The sequence below is a fragment of the Protopterus annectens genome, chromosome 6.part0 (genome assembly GCF_019279795.1).
Source record: "Protopterus annectens isolate FY-2018-M chromosome 6.part0, PAN1.0, whole genome shotgun sequence".
Classification (NCBI taxonomy): domain Eukaryota; kingdom Metazoa; phylum Chordata; order Ceratodontiformes; family Protopteridae; genus Protopterus; species Protopterus annectens.
Window position 1 is genome coordinate 1,614,075,272 of NC_056737.1, and position 16,174 is coordinate 1,614,091,445.

Sequence of the window (16,174 nt, forward strand, 5' to 3'; positions counted from 1 at the left end):
TTGTCATGCCCAGGGCATTATAATGAATGTGTGTGCTGGCTGCCCTGGAAGCTATGACGATTCCCACATATGACATCCGATTCATAGGTTCATAGGTTCATAGGTTGATACTAGGCTATCTGCCCTAGGGCATTTATAATCCTAGCCAAAGTGTGTTTGGCTTTTGCCACCCTTTTAGATTAGTTGACTGTGCCTCTGTATAGTAGGTCACAGAAGATAGCCATTTTAAGGTTAGTTTACTGTGCCTCTGTCTAGTAGGGACACAGAAGAGATCTCAGGGGTAAACCTATGATCTCCCAACCACTCGTCAAGATTTCTCTTGAAGAGGGTCATTGAGGGGCTTGCCCTAACATGGATTGGGATTTTGTTCCAGAGTGAGGGGAGGCTCTGGGATATGAATCTGTCCCTCCAGCATGTCCTATTTATTTCTGTACTGAGGTTTAAGTCCTTGGAGCATGTAGCTCTAAAGGATTTGGATTTCCTGAGGTGGAGCATGTCCATTAATTCTGGTTTGGACATGGCTTTATATGTCAGGCACAGATCGCCTCTGAGTAGGCGGTAAGCAACTGAGTAGAGCTGGAGTTTCTTTAGCCTAACTGCGTAGGACATCTGTTTGAGTCCCTTGATCCTCTTGGTGAGGTACTTTTGGGGTCTTTCCAGTTGCTGCAGGTGTCTGGTAAGGTACATCCTAAATGGGGCATTGTATTCAATTATTGGCCTGATGAGTGATGAGTAGAGGGGCACAATGACCTCTCTTGACCTAGATGTGAACCCTTTCGTAATAAGGTGGGCTATATAGAAGGTCTTTCTAACCACTTTGGCAACGTGATTGTCAAAGTAGAGATTGCTATCTGCTTGGGTCCCCAAATCCCTAATTACTTCTTCCATACTTAATGGATTACCACCTATGTGGTAATTTGTGGGCACTTGGCTTTTCCCAAAGGGGATGACTATGCGCTTTTTGGCATTTAGCTTTAGGCCATGGCTCTGGCACCAGTTATCCATCTCTGTGAGACCCTTTTGGAGGATGCTTGTGTCAGTCGGCGAGTCAATTATGGCACCCAGTTTGCAGTCATCTGCGAACTTGGTCAGCCATAGTCCTCCCGTGTTAGCCTGTACCTCAGAGAAATATATACCAAACAAGAGAGGTCCCAGGACTGAGCTTTGTGGGAAGCCACTTGTAACTGGTTTAGAGTCTGACATGGCACCTGCAATTCTGACCATGTGGGTTCTATCCCTGAGCCAGTTTGCAACCCATCTTGTGACATAGGGGTTGATATTTAAGCTGGTGAGCTTATTTATGATGCCTGAGTGGGGTATTCTGTCGAAGGCTTTTGCGAGGTCCAGGTAGGCTGTGTGGACTACCTTCCCTTCATCTATGGCCTTGGTGACTGTTTCAAAAAAGTCAACCATGTTCAAGAGGCAAGATCTGCCCTTAACAAAGCCGAATTGGGTAGGATTCAGTGTTTGGAGGTTCCCAATGTCTTTGTTTATGAGTTCCATGATGATACGCTCCATAGCTTTGCAGACCAGGCTAGTCAGGCTTATAGGGCGATAGTTTCCGGGGTCCGTTGTGGCACCACCTTTGTGGAGTGGGACCACTGTTGCTGTACGCCATTCCTTGGGTACATATCCTGTAGTAATGCTGAGATTGAACAGTGACTTTATGTGAGGGTTCAGTTCTTTTTGGAGCTCGTGTAAGATGCAGCCTAGGACACCGTCTGGTCCCATTGATCCCATTGATACTGTATTTTTTGCTTTGGAGAGGGCAGCTCTCACCTGTGCTTCTGTGATGTCAGGGAGGCTACACTCTGTTGGGATAGACATTTGCTCTTTGGGGGGGGGGGGGGAGAAGTTTGCACTGAACCTGTCTGCCAGGATGTTGGCAATGTCTGTGGGTTCAGTGTATTTTTTGCCATTTTGCACTAACTCAGAGCATATCTGGGAGTTGCCACCCAGGTTCCTGACATAACTAAAGAAGGCCTTGTGATTATCTTTAGCATCTTGTGCAATTTTTCTTTCGAAGCTGGCCTTAGATAATTTTATGAGGGATTGTAGTTTCTTGCTAGTACTGATCAGAGATGCCTTCCCTTTTTGGGATTTTGCTCTATCATGTAGTAGCTTCCTCCTTCTGTTGTATAGCTTATTTATGGCTGGGGTCCACCAGACAGGTCTCCTGCCTTTGGAGGAGTGAGTCTTGGTTTTATTTGGGATAGCATGATCCATGCATTCCTGTAGGTGTCCATAGAATGTGTTTGTAAAGGATTCTGCGGTTTGGGCAGTATTTTCCAGTGGCCCGGGGGCTTTGAAGGATTCCACCTCAGTTTTGAGAAGTGTGAAGTTTGCTTTTGAGAAGTTCTTCACCGTGGTTTCCTTGGCTGGGGGTGGGGATGGGATATGGATGTCCAGTGAGATTAATTTATGGTCAGATCTTACCAATGAGGGGTATACCTCTGGTATGGAACATAGAGTCCCCATGTTGGTGATGATCAGGTCCAATATGTTTTCCCCTCTTGTGGGAGTGGTGACCAGTTGTTCCATAGCATTTGAGTTTATAAATTCTAGGAACCGTGGGGCAAGGGTGTTGAGGCTTGAGTAGTGCACCCAGTCTATGTTTGGGTAGTAGAAGTCACCCAATATGATGGCGTTTGGAGAGACCTTCATATTCTCCAGTGTTCTCAGGAAAGCTGAGTGGGGTTCCTGAGTTTGGGAGGGTGGTCTGTAACAGGCTACAAACTGAAAGGCAGTTTTGCCCACTATTAGTTGCACATGGATGATCTCCAATGCTTCATGCAGTGCCACTAACCTGGAGGTGTGGGTGTCTTTGATGAATATGAATACTCCCCCTCCTTTTGTGGTTCGGTCCGAGCTTTGGGGCCAAAAAGCATGGTATGAGGTATAATCTGGTAGTGCTGGGGTGCTCTTGGGAGCCTTGAACCAGGTTTCTGTTACTGTACAGTTATTGATATTCTCCATACTGAGGAGAGCCTCCAGTGCATGCATTTTGAGGTTTAGACTTCTGGCGTTGAGCAGCATTACCCTTAGTTTCTTTTTCCTTGTGTTGTCTATGGAGGTGGGTTTGTCTTTTGAGCCTTGCCTAAAAAAGGCACTATGGGGGTGGCAAGAGCCTTAGCCAATATTCGAAAGCCCAGAGGTGACAGGTGCAAGCCGTCCCTAGCGAAGCAACGTGGCTTGTCGAGCATGTCATCCCAGGCTGACAGACACTGGATCCCCTTTGAATGACACCAATACTTTAGCCAATTGTTAAAATTGATCATTTTGTCTTTATACTGTGGCATCATTCTTGGTGAGGGTAAGATGCTACTCAAGGTCAGGGTCATACTGGCCTGGGCTACATGATCAGAGAGCTCCTCTATGTTTCTTTTCATGTAGTCCAGGGAGGTACATCTCAGGTCATTCACACCAGCATGGACAATGACGGAGTCATATTTGTACTTGCTTTGGAGTGACCTGAGTGCTTGTGTTATGTGGCGGATTCTGGCACCTGACAGGCAGCGTACAGTGACCTTCTCCTTGTTCAGCCTGGTGAGTGGGACGTCAGTGTGTCTGACAATAGAGTCACCTATTACAAGTGTATTAGGTATGTTGTTTAGCCTTAAGGGCTGTGACTGTGTGGCACTCTGACTTTGTGAACTATGTGATACGTGGGTATTGTTGTGAGGTAGTGGTTGCGTGGATGTCTGCTTTGGAGGTCTCTGCTGCTTGGGCAGATTTTTATTTAGATCCTCCAAGTATGTTTTTGTGTGTTTACGTGTTTGGTTTGCTGTTGCGATAGGTCTATGTCAGACTGGATTTGTGGTGTGTGTGGTTACCTTCTCCTCCTGACTGACTGCTCCAGTACTGGGTTGAGAGAGCTCAGCCTCCAGTTTGGCTATATAGTTGCATCTCTCACATATATTTGAGCTTGTTGGGAGGAGGAGAGGGTGGTCTGTGTACATAAGGCAGTTGTAACATTGCCTCAAGATTCCCAGATTCACCAGCTGGACTGGAGAGTAAACCCGAAACTGACTTTTGGACATGCCAGAATAGTATAAGGAACTACTTTTTGACTGATCAAAAAGGACCAATAAGAAGCCAAGCACTTAAAGGGAGTATAAGAGGATGTAGTGCTTTAGTTTATTAGTGCTTACTTATAAGATTACTTACACGAGCAGCTGTACCAGAGATTTGCCAATGGGGACATCCCCTATGGTCACCTAGTGGGGGATGCTGGGTGCACACTGGAGCCGTGGCTGATGACACCCATCAGAAATGCACACACACACCTGAACAACAATGCCACAATGAGACACACGCACAGGCCAGACATATAACAGAGCGTGTGTTTGGGATACTCAGGTCACGGTTCTGGTGTCTGGACACATCCAATGGAGCCTTGCAGTATTCACCAGCTACATGTACCCAGATTGTTATGGTGTGTCCTATGCTACACAATATGATCCTGCAGAAACAGCTGCAGCAGGAACAGCATGGGGCAGGGCCACACAGCCCCCCACCAATGCCAATGCCTGTGCAGGCACAGAGCAACCCAGAGGAGGAACAGCCTGAGCCTTCCCCAGTAGGCAGAAGGAGGCATGCCCAGTATGCCCTGGCCTTGGCAAAGAGACAAAGCATAGCACATGCACTGACACAGTAGGGTCCCAGGGAATGACACCTCTCTGACTCACACATATAGTAAAAGGGATGCCAAATATGACACTACCTGTGCTCAACCATGTATAGGGAGTGTACTATGTGCATCCGACACAGGCAGCCCTCCAGCACCATCCCCAAGTCTGGCACACTCTCTAGGTAAGTTAATCAACCTACCAATTGCCAAATGGAGTAGAATGTGTTGTTACCTGTAGCTATGGTATGGATGTGAGCATGCAAGGGAGTTGGGTGGCAAAATGTTATGGTAGCAGACAGTAGACACCCATAGAGGCACAATGACATTTGTAACAAATACTGGAGTCACCATAGTATCCAGTACAACACAGGGTGACAAAACCCACTGCAGGAAATGTGCTATGCAACATGTGTGTCCATATGACCCACCCATGCCAGTCAGGACGGTTCACATACCCAACAACAGTCTCAGCCAACAGGACAGGTGTAGACAAACCCAAACAGAGCCTGTGGCATGGCCCCAGAATGATGGCTATGGTTAACCCCCCCCCCCAGACCTACACAGTCAGACCACAGCATGGCAGGCAGTGGGATATTAGTTCTGAAGGGTAGGAAGACAGACAATAATATGCAGGGCAACTAAAGCCATGATCTGCTGTACACTGGTATGCCTCTAGTCAGCATGATAGTTAACAATACAGAATGAAATGGAGTACCTGACATACCACTATGGACATAGCGGATATGTACATGTTTCACGTGTCCCCCCACATCCTACATAGTAATGTAATAACAGTCAGATGTGCCCCCCCAACCCTGTGTAGAAAAGTAGAAATAGTCAGGTGTGCCCCCCCCCTGCTATGCAGAAATGGAGTAACAGTCAAAGCAAAATGATCGATGGATACCCTGCAGAGACAGCATGCTACCTGTTGGTGTACAACACAAAGGCCAGCACTGCAGCACAAACTACATGGACATGATCCACAAATTCAATACAGATGGCCATACTGGGCATGCTCACACACTTAGAGAAATGAAGGCAATGTCAGCCTACAACATACTGAAAGGTCATACTGGGCATGCTCACTCACTGAAACACATGAAGGCCTTGACTGCAAACAACAGTGGACTAGACATATCTGGCAGTTGCAATTGTTAGTGCAGACACTCGTCAGTATGCACCACCATTGCCTTGCACACACAGTGGATAGGTATACAGACATATATGTCAGGACAACACACTATAATAAGCCAAAGGTAGATGTACATAGATGTGTGGAAGAGGGTGACTGTGACAAGGAGCCATCCAGGCCTGTCCCACCCAGCACACAGCCAAATGGCCCCAAACACATGAGGTGCAGATGTCACTCACTGCAGATACTAGCCACCAGTATCTGTCAGCATTACAGACTATGTGGTGCACGTGCCACCTGTGCAACATGACTGTACAAGGAAGTAGTCATCTAGCAGCTGTATACAAGTACCTGTGACATATGACCCCATGTGTGCCTGCATGTGGCGTGTCAACCCGTACATGAATGGGTTATGGCCCATGCACACACTGCCCTCCACATAGCCCTACTATGATAAGCCTGCTGAGGTAATCCAATGTGAAATACACCTTTTTGGGAGGGTTGTTGCTCAGTAATCTCTGTGGTGCATCCCATAACTGTGTACTGCTGTAGTATGATAAACTAGTTAGGTAGGAGTTTTAACCCCGGACTTGACAACTGTGTGTGTGTGAATCTGTGTGTGCATGCCTATCTATCTCTGATTGTGTAGAGATCAATGCATTTTAGGGTACTCTTACAATTCATATACTCAGCATTGGCAAGGCTGCTGATGTCACCCAACTAGAAATACATCTCTGGGAAAGTTGTTGCCCAGTAAACTCCATAGTACATCCTGTAACTGCGTACTGCTGTAGTGTGATAAAGTAGGTAGATAGGTGTTCTAACCCCAGACTTAGCAACTGTCTGTGTGCGTGTCTGTCTGACTGTGTAGAGAGCAATGCTTTTTAGGGTACTCACACTCCTTACAATTCATATACTCAACTTTGGCAAGGCTGCTGATGTCACCCACCTAGAAATACACCTCTGGGAAGGTTGTTGCCCAGTAATCTCTGCAGCACATCCTTTAACTGTGTACAGCTGTAGTGTGATGAAGTAGTTAGGTAGGTATTCTAACCCCCAACCTGGCAACTGTGTTTGCATGTTTGTGTGTGTGTCTGTCTGTTTCTGATTGTGTAATGCTTTTTAGAGTACTCACACACCTTACAATTCATATACTCAACATTGGCAAGGCTGCTGATGTCACCCACCTAGAACTTCACCTCAGGGAAGGGTGTAGCCTAGTAATCTCTGTAGTGTGTCTGGTAACTGCATACTGTTGGAGTGTGATTTAGAACTATGGTAGGGTTCCATCTCCACCCATGGCAGTTCTGGATGTTTTGTGTGTGTTTCAATGTCTGTGTAGGGAGCAATGCATTATAGGCTAGTCACTCGCAATACATTTCAAATGCCCTACTTTGGTAATCCTGCTGATGTCATTCATTGTGAAATGCACCTTTGGGGAAGGAGTACTCTACTAATCCCTGTAGTGCATCCTATAACAGCTGTCAATGCTGTAGTGTGATATGGACCTCTGTCAGCGGTTCTATACCCACACATGTCAGTTGTGGATGTTTTGTGTGTGTCTCACTGTCTAGTGAGCAATGCAATATAGGCTAGTCACTCGCAGTACATTTCAAATGCCCTGCTTTGGTAATCCTTCTGATGTCCTTCATTGTGAAATGCACCTTTGGGGAAGGAGTACTCCAGTAATGCCCATGGTGAATACTATAACAGCTCCAGGCTGTAGTGTTGATATACGGGTCAGCTTTACTTATGCGAAATCTTAAAACAGCGAATGCATATGCATTGAAAGTGCAAACCGTCAAAAACTGTAAATGGAAGTCTCTGTAGGTGGAGATTTCCATTTACTTCAATGTTGTGCGAGTTGGTATATTTAAGTAGCAGGGTGTGTGGGGGTGCAGCCCCCCATGTGAGGGGTGCAGGGTGGCTTGCTCCCCTGCCTACAGCTGTTACATGTCATGTTTGTTGTGTAGTTCCATTTTTATTGTGTTTCGATGGTTTCTCGGTTTGATGCATATGGTTCGATGCATATGCATTCGCTGTTTTAAGCTTTTGCATAAATAAAGTAGACCCTGATATACACCTCTGTCAGGGGTTCTATACCCACACATGTTGGTTGTGGATGTTTTGTGTGTGTCTCACTGTCTGCGTAGGGGACAATGCGTTATAGGCTAGTTACTCGCAGTACATTTCAAATGCCCTATTTTGGTAATCCTGCTGATGTCATTCATTGTGAAAAGCACCTTTGGGGAAGAGGTTTTCTAGTAATCCCCGTGGTGTGTCCTATAACAGCCCCATGTTTTAGTGTAATATGCACCTCTGTCAGTAGGTTCTATACCCACACATGTTGGTTGTTCATAGGTTCATAGGTTCATACTAGGCTATCTTCCCTGGGGCAATTATAAGACTAGCCCGATTCTGTATGGCTTACGCCACCCCATGATTTGAGTATACTGTGCCCTTTTTAAGGTTTAGTTTACTGTGCCTCTGTCTAATAGTGACACGGGAGTAATCCCTGGGACAAACCTACGATCGCCCATCCACCTATCGAGATTCTTCTTGAAGAGATTCAGTGAGGTGCTCTGCCTCACATGAACTGGAATTCTATTCCAGAGCGAAGGGAGCCTCTGGGTTATGAACCTGTCCCTCCAGCAAGTTCTATTTATTTCTGTGCTGAGGTTCAAGTCCCTCGAGCATGTGGCTCTAAGGGATTTAGACATACTGAGGTGGAGCATGTCCATTAATTCTGGATTTGACATAGCTTTGTATGTCAGGCATAGATCGCCTCGAAGTAGGCGGTATGCAACTGAGTAGAGCTGGAATTTTTTTAACCGAGCAGCATATGGCATCTGTTTCAGACCCTTGATCCTCTTGGTGAGATACTTTTTGGGTCTTTCTAATTGCTGCTGGTGTCGGGTAAGGTACATCCCAAAAGGGGCATTGTATTCTATGATGGGCTTGATGAGAGATGAATAAAGGGGCACGATTACCTCTCTTGATCTAGATGTGAAACCCTTTGTGATGAGGTGGGCTATGTAGAAGGTCTTTCTAACCACTTTGGCAATGTGGTTTTCAAAGGAGAGATTGCTATCAACTTGGGTCCCCAGGTCCCTAATAACTTTCTCTGTACTTAATGGGTTTCTGCCTATGTGGTAATTTGTGGGCACATTGTTTTTGCCAAAAGGTATGACTACACATTTTTTGGCATTTAGCTTTAAACCATGACACTGGCACCAGTTATCAGTCTCTGTGAGACCTTTTTGAAGGATGTTTGTGTCAGCTGGAGAGTCGATTATGGCGCCCAGTTTGCAGTCGTCTGCAAACTTGGTGGGCCATAGTCCTCCCACGTTTGCCTGTACCTTGGAAAAGTATATACCGAACAAGAGTGGTCCCAGGACAGAACCCTGTGGGATGCCACTTGTGACCGGTTTCGAGTCTGACATGGCTCCAGCAACTCTCACTCTGTGGGTTCTGTCTTTGAGCCAGTTTGCGACCCATCTTGTGACATAGGGGTTTATATTTAAGCTGGTTAGCTTATCTATGATGCCCGAGTGGGGTATTGTGTCAAATGCCTTTGCAAGGTCCAGATAGGCTGTGTGGACTACCTTCCCTTCATCTATGGCTTTGGTGACTGTTTCGAAGAAGTCAACCAGGTTCAAAAGGCAGGATCTGCCCTTGACAAAGCTGAACTGGGTAGGATCTAGTGTCTGTAGGTCCCCAATGTCTTTGTTTATGAGCTTCATGATGATCCTCTCCATAGCCTTGCAGACTAAGCTAAACAGGCTTATGGGGCGATAGTTTCCAGGGTCCGTAGGGGCTCCACCTTTGTGGGTGTTTTGTGTGTGTCTCACTGTCTGTGTAGGGAACGATGCATTTTAGGCTAGTCACGTGCAGTACATTCCAAATGGACTACTTTGGCAATCGTGCTGATGTCATTCAGTGTGTAAAATACCTTTGGGGAAGGAGCACTTCAATAATGTCTTTGGTGTGCGCTATAACTGCATAGTGCTGTAGTGTAATAAACTAGTTAGGTAGGGATTCTACTTTCAGACATGACAGGTGTGTGTGTGTGTTTGTAGCTCATATTCTGTGTAGAGGTGGATGTGTGTCTGTGACACTTGGGCCCAATGGATGGTGGGTTTTGAAAAATTCTTATATGGTGGCCCTAGTACATATCACAATGTCCAATGTACAGGGATAACAGCTGTGAAATAGCCGAGAGGCTGGGGTGCATATCCATACCCATACATGTGACATCAAGGCTAGGCAATCACAGTTAGCAACCCCAGTATTACCCAGAACACACTCTCAACCCATGTCTCATACACACAGACATGCCTAGGCAACAGCCAATATGTGGGTAGTACACTGCATATTGGCCACTGATAGTAACTATGGAGTGATATCAGTGGGCTACAGAGGGCATGTCACACTCCCCCTCTGTCCAAAATGCACGTACATGCAGACAGTGCACCTCCCCCATGTTCCCTAAAGGACACCTGCACCACCTGTTGTGCCTTCACATGTGACCCACAACAGACATACCATGCCTGACAACATATCCTGTATGGACAGATGCCACTAACACCAGGGAATGCTGTTAGCATGCTATCAATGTAGGTGCAGGGTAAACCTGCTGCCCATTACCAGTCCCTGCCACAGGTGGGCAAGACTGGCACATCTGATGATAATCTGTGTTCACAACATGGGCCAGACACCCCAGGTACAGTTCCACATGTCACTGTACATGCATGTCATGAGTAAGGAACACATACATGGCAAGCGATGCACAGCACTGGCCACACACAATAGTCACCTAGGTGACTGGATGGGGTGTACAATACCCACCTGTGTAGGAAAATGCAGAAACTACAGCCCTGAGCCACAATGCAGACCATTGCCATGTGGCCTGATGCCAAGGTATACCCATCGCCTACCCATGTTTATATGGTTGTCAGTTTCTGGACAGCTATATGACATGGCATATAGAACTGTAATAGTACACAATTAAAGGTTTTCCATTTCTGAAAACCTGTGTGTGGTGTCTTTCCTATGAACTCTGTATGGGTATATGTTGCAGCCAATGATTGACATATGTATGGGTGGCCCATACAGTGTCCAATTGTTCAGGTGTTAACTGTCGGCATAATGGCTGTTCCATATTGTGTGCACCTTCTACATATGTTTCTTACTGTACATACATCTGCGTGTATATGTGTAGTCACATGTATCTCTCTCTCTCTCTCTCTCTCTCTCTATATATATATATATATATATATATATATATATATATATATATATATGGGTCTACTTCATTTGATCGAAAGACCATTTGACCTAAACCCATTTGATCGAAATTTCATTTGATTGAAAACCAGTATTCAAGGCAAATAACAGGGATTTGTCCCCCACCCCAATATTGTGCGACCCTGGAGTTGGTATATATAGTTAGGGGGGTGTGGGGGCGCAGCCCCTCACATTGGGGGGTGTGGGGGGTGAAGCACCCCCCCACCTATTTTCATTTAAAATCTGTACTTTTTGTGTTATTTTCTTCTTTTAAAAGAAACTAAGTGGGGGTCTTCTCCCCCACACCCTCTAATGTGGGGGACTGTACCCCCACACCCCACTAACTATATATACCAACTCTAGGGTCGCATGACATTGGGGAGGGGGACAAATTCCAGTTTTATGTCTTGAATACTGGTTTTCGATCAAATTAAAGTTTGATCAAATGGGTTTAGGTCAAATGGTCTTTTGATCAAATGAAGTAGACCCATATCTATATCTATACATATATATATATATATATATATATATATATATATATATATATATATATATATATATATATATATATATATATATATATATATATATATATATATATATATATATATATATGTGTGTATGTGTGTATGTGTGTATATCTGTATCTGCATATCTGTGTCTGTGTATCTGTATCCTGGGGATGTTAATGGCTTCCACATATTACATTTCCTATGGGAGACAGACTGTACTGCATGACATGTTAACAATACCAGCCCTTTCATCATACTGGTGGGATGGTTTACTGTTAACATCTTGTGGCCATGTCATGTCAGGTCCTGGTTATGGGATCTGCAACACTTGGTAGTGTATTGCAGGTCAAATGTGTTTGGCTGTGGGAGGGATGCCTATTCATACAAGACGTATAGTGTGTGGGGCCTCACAACCCCATTAATGGTGCATGTGGACATATGTGTGTTTGTTAATCTGCCATTGCTATCTACAGATGCATGGCCATATATACCTATATAGATATATATATCTGCTAACATATATATAACTATGTCCGTATATACCTACATAGATATATATCTGCGTACACATATGTAATGTGCTGTGTATATGTAGACATATATGTGTAGACACATATATGTGTCAATGTAGGCATTGCATGTATATATGTACATATATATTGATATATATGTATATAGATTTAGAATATATATATATATATATATATATATATATATATATATATATATATACATATATAGATATGCTGTATCTATTTAGATATTAATATATATACACACACATACATCTAGATGTTGGTATACATTCTCTGTACTGTTGCATGACTGGACTGGATGATATCTTTCTGAAAACATTGAATTTTTTTGTATCTGACATGGCTTAGTGGTAAATCACTTTGTCAATGGTGTGCAGGGTTCTTGGTGCAAGCCTTACAAGAGCTGTTTATTTTGTTGCTGGGCAAAATACCAGTGGTTGTATACTGAGTGATTAAGGCACTTTAAAGCAGTTGTAAGTGGGTTTGCGCAGGTTTGTGTGGAAGTAAGCACTGCTAACTTTCGGTTATGGTGTCTTACACTCAGTTAGCTGCTATATTGCTTAACCTGTGTAGACAGTGCTTACCCCTGTGCAAACAGGCTTAAACCCACTTACTGCTGCTTAAAAGTGCGTACTGCTGCTTAGCCCCATGCTAATTTCTTTAAAAGAAAAGAAAAAAGGTTGATAGGAAAGTGGTGAAAAGGGACACAAAGAGGGAAAGGCAGTGGAGAAAATAGCTAGGCATGTGCAGGAAGGGTATAAGGAAGGTCCATAATTGCCCATTTTTCTACAGCAACAGCTGTGCATATACACTTAATTTGGAGGTAGATTAGGGCACTCAAACCCCTGGGAGAGGAGTGAGGATAACATAAATTTGTTGCGATGCCAATTAGACCAGATTACATGTATCCAGTGGACATGTGTGCAAAATGGACAGCTATGTATGGGGTGAGATTTTTTTTGTGGGAACAGATTGCCCTTTTTTTTTTAGGTGAGAGTGGGATGTTGGGGAGGGGTACTAGGTATATTTGGGGAGGTAGGTTGGGTAGGTTAACAGTCAAGACAAACAAGACGCATACAGGGGCAGTATATGACACATGTGGGGGTAAACACCTTGGACAGGGTGGGGTGTTTGGAAGTTGCAAGCCCATGAGCACCCAAATGGAAACAGTAAGACTGAGGTCCCCACCCAATGGCAGTGACCACTGCACCTTCATGGCCCCAAAGGTGGCCATGCTGGAGGCTGTGTAGGAGGGGCAGGCTCACCCTCTAATTGTGCCACTCGGCCCTCAAGCTGGCGTAGCTGGTCTCGAAAAGCCCTATTGATCTCCCTACACACCACGGCCCAGACCTGATGATGGGTGACTGGTTCCTCTTTTCCCCCGCTCCCAGGGGGGCTGAGTCCCATCCCCTGCAGCGGTTCCACCCAAAGGTGGTGCAGGGCCTATGGAGGAGGAGGTCTCATGCTGGGCACCAGACGTGCTGATGCCCGGTGCTATGGCCAGCTGAGGTGGGACAGGTGAGTCCACTGGGACCGGCCTTCCCATAAAAGCTATGGTGTTGCAGTTTACAGACAGATATGGGTTAGCAATAGTCAACAGCATTCAGGATTATTTATAACAGCATGTATAGGTATACCCATTAACCCCAAACACCAGATTTAAAACTGTTGCAGATCAAACAGAACACATGCATATATGGAACAACAGTGGCCATTACAACAGCATGCAGGTTTCATTGATGGCAACAGGCCACCAATATGGAGGTATTTTAACATGGCACATGCATAGAAATAAATGTGAATATTGATAAACCGATAGGACATATGTCCCAACAAAAGTTTGGAGTGTACACATACTGATTGAGGTGTGTCATCGGGTTATTTTTGCACATATGGTAGGGGTGAGAGTTCAATTAACAACTAATATGTCCTTGTACTTTTCACTACATTCTTAGTCACTGCAGTGATCTGTCCCTTACATGTATTATTACACTACTCAATGGCCTTATATTCTACAATGGTATGTTTACAGATTATTATATACATGACCTGTGTCTTACATACAAGCATGACAAGATGCAGGTGTTAATGCAACATATGTTGAGAATTGCTCTCATACACTTTGGGTGAGATGCTGCAATGACAGGTTAGTTTTCATATGCATTCTCTGACTATGTACATGTCTGACTATCAGTTATATGTCATTAACGGCTGTCTACATTTCTTGGATCATCACACTGATTTTACAGAGGAACAGGGTACCAGGCTGGTGATGAGGGCCATTTATCTGGACATGCTGGACAGATTGGAACAGTTCAGGGGTTTGAATATGCATACAACCTTCTATTTGAACATTCTAGCAAATTCTATACAGTTGTTGGGTGTAATTATGCATACAGCTTTCTATTTGAACATTGTAACAAAATCTGTACAATTGTAGGGTATGATTATGCATACAACTTACTAGCACTCCCGGGATTCAAACCCCTGCTGTGTGTGACAAAAAACTTACAGTTAACATCACAGTACACTATGCTATCAGGGAATTGATGCAATGCTTTCTAATGTTTTCTGTCTAAGTCTCCCTCACTTGTACTATATTACTGACCTCTTCGCACTTCCAACATTGTTATACAGACCTTCATACACATTTTATCTGCATACAACAGTGTGGGTAACACTGCTTAATACAACAATACTATTTATAGTATGCAACAGTTCGACAATATATGAAAGAAGAGTAAATAGAAGCACTCCAGGGGTTATACCTTTATTCACAGAATATTACACCTTTATTTCTACTGGTACAACACTTTCTAAGGCTCTTATATTTATTTGTTATGACAGTACATGCAGAATAATTACTTACCTGCCTTGTGACGCAGCCTTTTCAACCTAGCATCATGGGCTTACTGGTTCGCAGCCCGCTAATCTGCAGCTGTGCGAGAAATACAGTGATATTTAGCCATACCTATCCATAGTATACACAAGCTAGGCAATTATTAACTATTTAGTAGAATGAGTACTTAGTACTGGGGAATTAGGCATTTGCCGAGATTCCTGGATCCAGTGTTCTAGTACACCCCCCCACACTGCTTCAGGTCAGTATGGTGGTACCTGACCTGATCACCAGTCCGGGGGAATACCTGTGGCACTGGTGAGTTCACGGGAGAGACTGTCCCAGGACTCCATTTTATACTGTGAGCCCTGGTACTGGCCCTGCAGTAGACTCTCCTCATGGTGTTTTACCAGGAGCCATACCATGATTTTTGACTCCTGGATGCCCCAGCACTGCGCTCTAAATCGAGTGCCTTCACCCACTCCAGCCATTGTGCCTGCAGTAGGAAGCTACAACCAGTTATGGGTAGTATTCCCACCTGTGGGGTTTAAATGTGGCCAGTTTCTCTCACTTTTCTGTGATTGGCCAGTTTTGAATAGGCTAAGCTATGGGCACAGCTGCTTACCTAAGGTAGGCACTGCTTAAAGAGGTATACCACGAGGCAGATTGAATTGGCTGCCCTACACATTGCTTACACTTACTACGTTGAGCTGTGCAGTGGTTAGCATTGCTTAATAGTTAATTAGCATTATATTTGCCTTTTGGCAGTGATTTATTATTCATTACAGGTTATATATGTGTCTGGTATCCATGATTCATGTGTACATACACTGTATGGGGTCCGGGGGACGTCTACACTTTATTACAATAACACCTCACATCTATGCTTACTGCAATACTCCAGTTCACATATTTATGTTATGTAGCAGGTTATACAACATTACTGTACATAGATTCAGTTCACATGTTTGGTTTGATTTTCCTGTAGTGAGGGTTAGTTTGCTGATACCTCATTCATATGTATTGTTATGATGGCTTAGTGGTTAACTACTGTGACTACAGTGTACAGGGTCCTGAGTTTGAGCATTGCGAAAGTTGTCTGTTTTGTTGCTGGGCAGATCATGGGCCATTGGGTACAGAGTGATTTAGGCACTTTAAAGCATTTGTAAGCGGGTGTACTCAGGTTTGTGCGGAGCTAAGCACTGCTAACCTCCGGTTAGTTTCTTACACTCGGTTAGC